An 11,878-nucleotide genomic window follows, 5' to 3' on the forward strand; every position below is an offset into this window, starting at 1 on the left:
TCTGCAGCAGCTTGGAGAGTGACCCAGCCCGATGACCACTCTGTCTCTCTGTACATCAAACATAGCTTATATAGGACATGTTTAGGTATCTGTTAGATACCATATAAGGGTCTGAGTCTGCAAACCAAGGCACCTGTTGTGGTGGCAGCCCGGCTGACGGTGAGTGTCCTGGTTTTTCTCCTTTTTATCAGTTATTCTACTTTTTACTTGGTTTTCTGTTCCCTGCCTGCCTCCCTGTGTTTTCTCCCCTGTGTGCTCTCTCTCTCTCTGCTCCTGAGCCCAGCCAACGACCCGCACCTGCATCTCATCAGCCACCTCGTCAGCCTGCCACACCTGCCAGTAATCAACCTCATGCCTGCCTGTATTTCAACCCTGGTTCTCCACACCATCCTTGCTTTATCGTTGTTGCTCCATACCCGGTGCCTCCTCCGTGTTCAGGCTTTCATGTTTTTTCACATTTTCCCTGTGCCTTGTCGCCGTCATCCCTAACCCTGTCTCTCTGTCTGTTTCCCTCCCAGGTACACTCACTCTCGTCCTCCGTTCAGTCGGCTGGGCTCATCTACCGGCCCTCTCCTCCTCATACTTGCCTCACGGCGTCCTCCCTGTTCTCGGCACAGTCCTATAGGATAAGTGTGACATCTGTTAGACACCATATAAGGGTCTGAGTCTCCACATAACCACTGACCTCTACTCCCCCCTTAAAAGGTCACTAATCCTCTATCCAGCTGCTACAGTGCTATGTTAAAGTGTTATGTGTCAAATGCACATATGTTATACACCACACTAGACATAGCATAGCTGAGGTCAGCATCCCCGAGCCACAGGCTATGCCAAAATATAGCTTCAACTTCCGGCAGCCAGACTGGTGGAGAAAACAACTGGGTAGCTAATAGCAAACTTGTCAGTGGTTAGCTGTGATCACAGTATATTCATGCTAGTTAGCTGTGGTGCTGAAGGAAGCTAATAAGTCAATGGCTTCTTCAACAGTAGAGAGTATTCTCCTACCTCCACGTTTATCCGTTATTGTTAGTCTAGCAGGATACCACAATGCAGGCTTGTAAAGTCCAGACATCACTTCCAGATATTTGGATCGCTGCTGCATTACTTCTGGCGTGTAGTCATCATTAATGGCAAGTGAAGTGCCATGGTATTGCAGCTTATCTTCTTTGGACCTGGCTTCACAGATAACCAGTTCCTTGACTTGACACATGATTACCGCCCTCGGGCGCTGTCCTGGACTTGGTTTGGCTCCGGGTGCCCAATGAGCCCTGTTACACTCCGGGACTGAAGGAAGGACATCCTTGCTAATAACCTCATCCAACAGCTTGGCAAAAAGGTGGTGGAATAAGTTCCTTCAATGGTTTCAGGTAAGCCCACAATTCTAATATTATTGCGGTGACTACGGAAATCATTGCACTTTCGCTAACAGCCTAGCATTTGTCTCTGAAAGTGCAGCACGTGAGGCTTTAAAGGCTAATATGCTTTCAACCTGCAAGTTAGCATTAGCTTCCAGTGATGTAACTTTCTGGTCATGGTCATTCACAGTTGCTTGAATTCCATCAACCTTTGCTTCAAAATATGAGAGGGAGGTTTTTAAGTCCGCCACAAATGCTTTCCTGTGTTCCTCCAGTAGGCTAAATAGCCAGGCTGAAATTGTTATTGGCGTCCCAAGTAGCAGCAGCGTTTTTTTCTTTTCTAAGACTTGTAGACTTAGTTGTTCCCTATAAAAGTTCCGTAAAAGTTCTGTACACAAGGCAAGTTGTGGTCTTAAATAAGGTGGATTAAATACAAGACAAAAAGTTGAAGAGTCCAAAGACAGGCGATCAGGACTCACTCCTACATGTCATGTGTTTTTGTGCAACCATCTGTAGGCAAACTATCCAAATAAAATGTAACCTATTATTATTATACTAACATTATGCTTTTTATTTAATGTTATAATATTTAATAATACGCTAATTTATACTTCTTACTCCTCCTGGTTTGGAATATAGTATATATTGTTTATCAAATGGTCAGAGGTAACAAGGACATGCATAGATTTTGGTCATAAGGTGACTCATTGCCACTGTACCAGTACCGATCATGCTTACTGTCGTGAAAAGTCACCCCCCAAAGTACCATTATGAGCCAGGAAAAAACCCTGCACATCAGCTTTGCCCACATAAAATTGACCAGGTTTTATCAGCAGCTTTCATTTCATGTACTGGCAACGGATCATGCTTTGTGGTGGCACTTGGGTGTTGTATTTTATGCCTTGTCATCATGGTTCCCATTTTTTCTGGGTTGGTAAAAGAGAGCTTATTTTGCCAGTATGAGGTGTCGACAGGGTAAGGTGAGATATTTTAGGGGGTTTTCTTTCAATTCAGAATCATTTTTTATCGCCTTAACAACAGCAATTTTTTTGACCACACTCAGCAAAAATACTATACAATTGCCTGAAACCAAAAGCAGATAGAGACTCACACTTTAACAGTTTGATTTAATGTAAAGAGGTGTGGAAATGACTCAGGGTTTTGGGGTACTCTCAGAGTGTGTTGGTTGTGCAGGCCAGGCTGGCATGGCTGGTTTGGCTGGTTGAATGGTGAGCTTGTCCCAAAGGCTGATCCAGCAGGCAGGCAGAGATGAAATCAGATTGTTTGTAGTTCTGCAGGTGGAGAAGTCAAGAATGATTTAGCAGGTAGGTAGGCATTATGTATTTTATGTTAACATATTCTAATATACATATATTCTAATACGTTTAATCATCTGCTCTTTGTGTCTAGCTTGAAGGGACTGCAAACATTCACTTCATTGTAAAACCATGCGTTGTATGATAAACATTACAGTGACAGCTTTAAATGTCAACCTCATGGTGGTGCAAGAGGAAAAGTCAGGGGATCAACAAAGTGATGAAAATGCATCCTCTGGGGACCATGAATGTCTGATGAAAAAAGGAAATGGCAACCCATCCAGTTGTTGTGGAGATATTTCAGCCTGGATCACTATTCTTTATAATACAAAATAGTATAATATCTAAACTGATTAAAAGAATAGTGTATATATAAAAAGATATATATTATATATATTATCACATAATGCCATTTGACTTTATTTTATATAGCTATGGCTTTAAAGGTCAAATAAGATACACTCCAGGCAAAAGGGTAATATGCACATGGAAACAAACAAGATTGTATCCACCACCAGTGTGAACTATTAGTGTTTTTTTCTTTAAGATACAGGAAATTATGGAGAGAGAGTGGAAGACATACAGGAAAGGGCCCAAGGATGAACTCGAATTCAGGCCACTGCAATAAGGACTCAGCCTAGTACATGGGGCATGCTCTACCAAATGAGGTACCTGCGCCCCACCAGTGGGATTAGATTGTCATCTTGGCAACGCCATGTCACTCGGAAGGTGACGCTTGCAACAGCAGCAGACGCAAAGGAGCAGACCTATTAGGATGTACTTCATGTTGGTGGTCCAGAAGGCAAAAAGGTAGAGCGTCTTGTTGCAGTAAGGATCCAAGTCTGTTATTGTCTTACTGTAGTTGGGTTCATAGATTGAGTAGATCCACACATTACCTACAGTAGAGAAAAGGAAGCCCATAGTGCACAGCGTTCAAAAATGAAGGGCTGTTTTACTTCTCTTCATCTAATAAATGCAGATGTTTCACCGTTACGGCTATTGGATTTCATTTGTAACATGTAGAGGCATGATGGGGACATCTAGTGATTATTAATATTATTGCAGTGCGTGAAGAGAAAGCTCTGATGTTGTGGTGCAGTGTTGAATCTACTGCTCCAGTTTTTGAACTTTCCGGTGATGAACCAGCACAAGAGGAAGGCAATTGTCAGGCCTCTGAAGGAAGTGTTAGACGAGAGGTGGTTGAGTCGCAGGAAGGGGAGCCAAATTAACAGCAGTTTGTAGCCTCCCATTACCTCCAAGTAGATGGGGATGTAGTGCTGCTTTGGGCAGTCATTTTGGTACAGTGCTCCTGTTAGACACGTGGATAAGGATCTGAACTTTGGGAAAATATATTTTAAATGATGCAAAAGACTTCTAAAGTTTGTGATGTAGTGATGCATTGTTTGCAATAAGAAAAACATAAAATGATCCTTAAGCTTTAAAGGATTTAAAATGATAGATACGATCTGAAAAACACCTTGTTAGAAGGAAGAGCACTCGTAGTCACTCACCAATTGTTATCTGAGTGACCGGCAAGATGCTGAGAATCACCTTGGAGCATGCTGTTGAAACCCAGACAGAACATATTTTAAAGTAATCACTGACACCTACTGCTGTTACATGCAGCAACTATACACGCTGTGAGGATGATTCAACTATGACCACAAGCATACATCACCATCTCTCACCTACTGCAGCTGTTGAGGGTCTGCGGGCGTCTTCACTTGTGCCACTTTCTGTCATGATCACTAATGGTAAGTCTAACCTACAAGCTGAGGATGTAGAGTCTGAAAGGTGACAGAAAAATCCTGAAAAATGTTTTTCATTTAACAAAAGACAAGTGCAAAACAGCCCCTTTTACTATCCATGGTTGTAACAAACTTGAGGGCAGATTGCAAACTTTCTCTAGCAGAAAACCTGATAGAATAGCCAGATCTTTTATACCTTTCTGCGTGTCAGATGTGCTGTATCTCCCCGATGGCTGGAAATTAAAGTAAAGCGTTTTCAAGCAAGAACTTGTTGTTATGTGTTGCTGGATTGTGACGTCTGCAGGTCACAGAAAGTGTGCGTCAGACATCCTGGTTTCAACATCCGGCTTCTTGATGCTTCATTTCAGCCATTTCCATTACAATGGTGGGAATGAGGACGATTGGAGTGAAGCCAAACAGCAATTCAGGTCCCATAAATAATTATGCATTATTTTGCATACGAGACACATTTTAATATTGTGTAAAATGTTTGTTGTTTGCATTGAGTCAGTGCCCGTATCAGTTAAAATGCCGCCCCTCCTTTGGAGAAGATTTAGAGGAATGTATCCAAATATAGATTTGGAGTCTAAATTTTGTATCAGAAGGAAGTATACTGTGTGTGGACTTTGTTGTGGTAGACCAGAACTTAGATATATCTGCTTACTAGAGGTCCCATTTCTACACAATTCCCATATGACATGTTTGTGAATGTTTCTCTTTTCGTGTGTGCCTCACTTTAAATGTCCTTTCACTTCTTCTTCCTGAGTCTAAAACGTAAACAGATTCCCAGATGCCACAGGACAAAGAAGTCATAAACACTGGATTGTCTGTTGCATTTTGAGAAGGATATTCTTGCGAGCTAGCCAATTCTTATTGTTGAAGTTTTCAGGAAACTCAGGATGTCTTAAGCAGCAAGATTAATTGAAGCCCGGCCGAGGAGGAAAAGGCATCAGCAGCACAGAGTATCATGCCAAACCAAATCTGCTGCTTCCTTTCTGCTCCAAATATTTATCCCTTTGCTCCCATAGGGTCTACGACGTATCTCATACAAGGGCATTCTACTTCTACACCTGTAAGTGATCCCGAGCGGGACACTTATATGACATGACTCCTGTGTACACAACTTCAAAATTGATGTCGATAATTTTGAGGTACATTTAATGTTTTTCTTTGTATACATTCTACCACTCCACTACATGTATTTCACAACTTTAGTTATTATATGCTTTGCACATTTCAGTACAAAATATAAATCAACTGGTTAACTACCCAGCAGTAAAGTCATTAAAATGAGCCCCACCTTTACCAGCTGCAACATTAATGCATCGTCATGGGCCATCCTACATAAAGAGTGATTGTACTTTTAATATTTTAAAGCATATTTTCTGTATTTTTAAACCTGGGCCCTATTTTTTTTGTGTCAAAATAACTGGTAGCTACAAAAAGATTTGGAATCCCGGCAGTGGATGGCTACAGTGAAATGGTTCACCACTGCTGGTCTGAAGAACTGAACATTTCTAGACCTTGGCCATCTACAGTTACATTCACAGTGTCTCTCTCTCTGCATCTTAAATACACATGTGCAGCATGACCTCAATACGCAAAACATGTCCATAGCATCAAGTATTGAAACCTGGTCATGTACTGAACATTGCATTAAATGTGTGGGAAAACTCTGTGATCAGACATTTGATTGATCCGATTAAGAAACTTTACTTTAGATTGCATTTCATTAATAGTTTGTGTATTGCCGCTTGTGTTAAGGCAACATGTAACGCTGATCATTGGGAAGTTTGGAATGTTTTGCTAAATGAGAAAAGGGCGTTTCTACAAAAAATTAAACTGAGGTATTGACAAAACATTTTGTTTTGGTATTCACAATGAAACTCAAGTATTGTGTTGTACTACCACTGAAAAATGTCATAATATATTAACCCTAAAAACATTATAAAGGAAAAACTCGAGCTCTTTCATTATTCATTGTACTTTGTCTGAGAGATATAACTTTATATACACAGAAAACTGTATATGTTCAAACATACTTTTTCATAATACTGTTGTAAAAAATTAGAACTGTCAAAAGAGAATAAACATACAATTGTAAGTATTATACTGTATTTTGAATGTAAATGATAATATTTCTGTGATAATGATGGATAAGAATAAACCATGTGATGCTGGTGCTTCATTTAACGATCTTCTTTGCCACTCTTTACATAAGAAATGTGCATCAAACCAACATGAAACACGGATATATTTATTGTCATTAATCCAAATTAAAACCATTTCTACATGTTTGTTGGGTTTTTGTTTTTTAATCACCAGCACACAGAAGGCATGTGAAAACAGAGAAAAAGGAAGAGACCTAACAGGATGTAGTTCAGGTTGGTAGTCCAGAAGGCAAACAGAGAGTCTTGTTGCAGTAAGTGTCCTTGCTGGACGTTGTCTTATTGTAGTTGGGCTCATAGATGGAGTAAATCCACACATTACCTAAAGAACAAAAGAATAAAGTACTTTTCACATAAGTAAACTAATTTTCTCTTGTGTAACAGTTAATCACTGTGGCACAAGGGCAAAGCATCACCGTCACATTTACTTATTTTAGCTTAATAGCTTTATGTTAATATAAGCTTTCAGTGCCTTTGTAGAAATGTCAGTATCACTGATTCTCCTTAAATCTGCTGGAATACATTTTTCAGGCCGTCTGGGGGAAGCAGAACAAACCTTATAAAGTTGATATGTCTAATGTGTTAGCAAATAGTTATATATTTATACATCAAGCCACACGATAAATGGAAGTCCAATGTTCACTCTTCTTTTAGCTCTGTTTTTGGTCTCCACCAACTCCTGAGGGAAATATCTTGTAATTTAGCTAAATGATCCACCAGCTAGTCCCTAACTTTGCTGTTTGATGCTGGGCTGCTAGCATACACTGGGTTTATCAGAGTTCTTTTGCCAGAAATGTCTGAAAATTGTTGGTTGGCCATTGTTTCAATAAAATATTAATTACAGCAGCTTTAAACAACATCTACATGTTCTGAATACACCAACATGAAGTGATTTGTGTTTTTCAGCTCACAATGTCCATATCTTGGTAAGACACAGAGCAACAGTGGCAGTTAAAAACACAGATCTAAACATATTGATTAACTTTAACTGCCTGTGCATTGATTGTGCATTGGTTAGACTGCCATGCTTTTAGCTTACCAGCAATGAACCAGCAGAAGAAGAAGAGAGAGACGAGCCAGCTTGTCGGGTCGGAAATAAGGACCGGCCGGGCCAGTGAAAGACCTGGTCCCTACCTTAACCAACGTAATAAACTCAATAAAATTATTCTATTAGATCTCTTCTTTAGTCAAAAACTGCGTAGTCAAAAACTTCACTGGAGACGGTCAAGAGTCGGTGCAAAAGAGTTTATTCCAATAGAGGACAGATAAACACGAGCAACATCCCTGCAGGTCTCAGGATGGAACTGAGTTGGTGGTCAGCGAACATCGCCTTATATTCACCTTAAGCTCCACCTTGTCTCCTCCCTTCAGGTGGGCGTTACACCTTAACTCCTCCTTCCAGGTGGGCGTTACACCTTAACTCCACCTATAGTGTTCGCTGACCACTCCTCCCCTTTGGTGAATTTCTTATCCTCTACTGCCATCTCATGGCTGTTTTCTTGTACTGTTTTACCAAATTAACCCTTTCATTAATGTTACAATTTCCACTTTTTAGCTATTATTACATGTAATTATTGTTACCATTTATCTCTCTTTATATTTTTTACATTACTGGATTAGAAATTCACCAATATGTTTCAACTTCAGTCCCACTGTATTTTTTAAAAGTTATACAGGCATAGTTTGATACCATTAAAACTCAAACACTTACAATTGTATTTTTTAAAAGAATTAATAAGGAATAACATATTTAATACATGCATAACATGATTCAATGAACAAGTACATGATTCAACAATGCCAACCATGAGGGTGCTGTGTCTCATACAAGTTTAGTTTCGGCAGCTCAAAGCTTGGTTTCATGCAGTACCTGGCCGTACCCTGCAGTACCAGGTGCCATAAATCACAATGTGTCATGATCTCATTCTTGGCCTCAGTTCGCCATGATCTCAAACAAACAACCTATATAGAAAAAGAACCTAACAAACAATCTAGGAATTAGGAATTATTCAACACTTCCCTCCTTTGTGGCTGTGAGTCCGCACGTTCAATCATCTACACTGTAATGCACTGGTAAACGGGACCTACTATCCCGTGATTACTGGTTCGACACGTAGATAGCACACTAATGAGCTGAATACGTGGATCCTCCAACTTGACTTGTGTTGTGCAGCATTTTGGTAATATAATAAGTGAAGTAGTGCTTTTGAATCATGGGGTGTCACTGAAACTTAAGTTTCAAGGCCATGTTAGCATCGTGAGATGAAGTGTGGATTAGGTGACAATAAAAGTACCACCCATGATTTTTGGTTCAACACATGTCTGCATACGGATCCAAACAGCACTTCTATCTTAATATGAGAAATAAAGAAAATGTAAGTCAAATATGTCCTCGTTCTGGTCAAGGGGAATCATTGACATTGTAATGCCTAGCCCACCCGAGACTCAGCGGTTCAACAAGTGTACCTGCGTGCACAAGGATCCAGGACCTTACATAGACATGTGTGTAAGAGTTACTTTGGCGTGTGCTGTTTTTTGGCTAACATAAGTTAAGCAAGCTCAAAACTCCTGTGCATGAAATGATTATGTGCGTGAGCTCTTTTTTTGCTATAATGTGTTGTGCAAGCATAAATTGACGTAAGTGGTGAAAATTAGCAAAGTTAACACTTAGTGACAGGCATATAACAAATAAATATATAAAACTTCCAGTGATGAGACTAAAAAATGTCCATCCCTAGAGGAGTAGTTACTTCATTTGGACGATGTACATTGCTGCTTCCAATTGCTCACAGCGTTTCTCCAGTTGTTCACAGCGGGTTTGTAGGGTGTAATAACATTCTCTCAAGAATAGAAGGTCATGTTGCTTGGCGGGCGCTCTGCAAAGTTGTCCTGTCTGCTGACGGAGTCTTGCTGCTATGCGGCCCAAAGCACGGCGTCTGTCTTTCCTGCGGGCGTCGATTTTTGCAGGCTGCATCTCACTCAGGAGTTGGTTGAACTCTTGCAGGAGTATCTTGCCCCAATAATCAGGATACCCATCAGTGGTGGCTGGGGAAATGTCCCCTGGAGTGGACTCAGCAGGTGCTTGTTGTGTTGTAGGTGTAGCAAGGGAATAGGCCTGAATTCGTGCACTTCGTCGTTTGTCCTCCGGGAGGTTGTCTAGAAATGCTGGTTGCTCTGCGAGTGATGAGTCGTCATTGCATGGCTGTTGAGGAAAATGAACTGTGGGAGATTTCCCTGGCACTGGCATAGTATCCTGTGGTCTTGGATCAGGCGTGGTTGGACTATATTGATGTATTGAGTCCGTAGAATATCCATCAGTGAAGCTCATGTCTGAGGTGTGTGAGGAAACTGAGCGTGGGCGTGCGCCAGTGGGGGTGCGAGGTCCTTGCTGCTCCGTAAACCCCATTGCAGCTTGTCCTGCTGCCAGGTCGGCTAGTGGTGCTGATGGATCGTATGGATCCGCGACTTGACTTGGTGCATCCTCAAACACTCTTTCTGTGCGTATGAATGTCATGAGCCTCTGTACACTGGGTAGAGTACGTGGTACTGCACGCCAATGAGGGGGTGGAGGTTCTTGGGCGTCAAGGAACTGAAGCGATCCCTCAGAGGTAACAAAGAGATTCACCTGCAGTGTGGGTGGTCTTGAGGGTGCAGTTGTCATTATCGCGGCCGATGTACTTGGTTGCTCTGCTTCCTGCTGTGCAAGCATCGCTCTCAGATGACAACATGGTTGGGATGTCATATCCCCTGGTTCATCAGTATGAACTGATGGTGCAACTTGGTTCCAGTGAACTGGTGGGCTTGTTGGTTGTGAGCGTGGTGGAGCTGGCGCGGTCCACATCTGGCCTGTAGAGTGTGGCGTTAATGGGTGAGTAGGTGCCTTAGCATGGATCTTGGGGGTGGCTGCAGCCCAAACCCTCCTTGGGTCGGCATAGCTGGCGGCCATGACCTTGACGTTGATGGCAGTGCATTGTTAGGTTCCATGGTAGACCATGAGTATGGAGGTTGGCGGTGGACGCTCCCCATGCACTGACTGTGCGGTGAATCCTGTGCTGGCCAGGGTAATCTGATAATTGCTGATCAATGGTGGCCTGGGTTGAGGTTGTGGCCCTAGTGTATAATTCTGGCTTCTCCAGGACTCCCAACTTCCCTGACTCTGCCCTAACTGAGGGTGATAATTCGGCTGGTTGCCTGCTCCGGCATTTCCTTGTCCTTCAGCCATGTTTGTATCTATTAAAAGAATAACAGACAGCTCGTCCTCTACTGGCACAACGTTATGTTTTGGGCAGGCTCGGTACTTAGTAGTGGGTTTCTTCCCTGTGTGTAAGAGGCGCAGACATAAGTGTCGTCTATGCAGTGACTCACATTTTTCTGACAATTGCCTAAAGTGATCACTGCCCTGTCTTGTCAGTGCTGGTTAGGTCGTAAACAAAGTCGTGGTACCTGCCTGAATGCTAATTACTTCCTTCTCTGTTGTGGTAACTAGGGGCATGCAATATGTCTTATTTACTAGCTCATAAGTATATGATAGCTTTATCTTGCTACATCTTATAACTAATCCTGTAGCTTCCTGATATACTCTTGTTGTCCATCTTTTGCAACAAACGGCAGTTAAACAAAATCTGTAGGGTGGAGGCAACAAGGGGTAATCTTTAGACTGAACTGACGTGTGATAGTGTTGTAATTTTGTTTTGGAGTTTGCTAGTGTTACTGGTCCATATGGTAACATGTCTAAAAGGGGTTGTAGTTTTTCATTATATTGTTGGGCTTTCTCTCTGTTCCTTTTACCTGGTCTGTTTCTACTTCGTTTTGGTTTTTGGTCTTCTGTTATTTTGATTCAATTTATTCCTGAATTTGCCAAATGTCCTGATCCACGACGATGTACTCATTCTCACTCAAAGATGGTTTAGGTGGTGCGGATGGAACTGCCGGGTTTCCGTATGCTGATGAAACTTCCATCCCGACTTTTATGGGCCTCATCTCTATCCCTACATCCACATCATTATAGATGTGGAGCGGATACTGTCCTGTGACTAATGACATCATTCTGCCTATCATGATCCTGATCAATGGGAATACACAACACATAATCACCATAGCTATCAAAATCAACGAGCCAACTACCATTCCTATTGTTTGGAGAATTTTGATCCAGGACATGTTCTGAAACCACTCCCATATGGATGTCTGTTTCAATTTGAGTGTTTAACCTGTTCATCCCTCATTTGTTTTAATGATTCTAAAAGCTTAGTAAGATTCCCTTCTTGCCCTGTGTTCATGGATATTACTGT

The 11,878-nt window shown here is 41.7% G+C and overlaps 2 long non-coding RNA genes across 4 annotated transcripts; one reads left to right on the plus strand and one right to left on the minus strand.

The window, feature by feature from the left end:
* Positions 1 to 496: 496 nt before the first annotated feature.
* Positions 497 to 6,607, plus strand: LOC123979719. Of its 3 annotated transcripts, XR_006827311.1 has the most exons (4): positions 497 to 705; positions 1,185 to 1,367; positions 3,219 to 5,570; positions 5,856 to 6,607. It is a non-coding gene; the product is annotated as an uncharacterized LOC123979719 (long non-coding RNA). The 3 variants fall into 3 exon arrangements; XR_006827309.1 differs by having other exon boundaries at positions 497 to 1,367; XR_006827310.1 differs by having other exon boundaries at positions 497 to 1,367; positions 3,225 to 5,570.
* LOC123979720 lies at positions 2,463 to 4,684 on the minus strand. Its single transcript, XR_006827312.1, has 4 exons — positions 4,616 to 4,684; positions 4,360 to 4,458; positions 4,183 to 4,233; positions 2,463 to 2,647 (listed from the first exon to the last, which is right to left on the minus strand). It is a non-coding gene; the product is annotated as an uncharacterized LOC123979720 (long non-coding RNA).
* Positions 6,608 to 11,878: the final 5,271 nt, after the last annotated feature.

Source organism: Micropterus dolomieu, linkage group LG12, assembly GCF_021292245.1.
Source record: "Micropterus dolomieu isolate WLL.071019.BEF.003 ecotype Adirondacks linkage group LG12, ASM2129224v1, whole genome shotgun sequence".
NCBI classification, from domain to species: Eukaryota; Metazoa; Chordata; class Actinopteri; order Centrarchiformes; family Centrarchidae; genus Micropterus; species Micropterus dolomieu.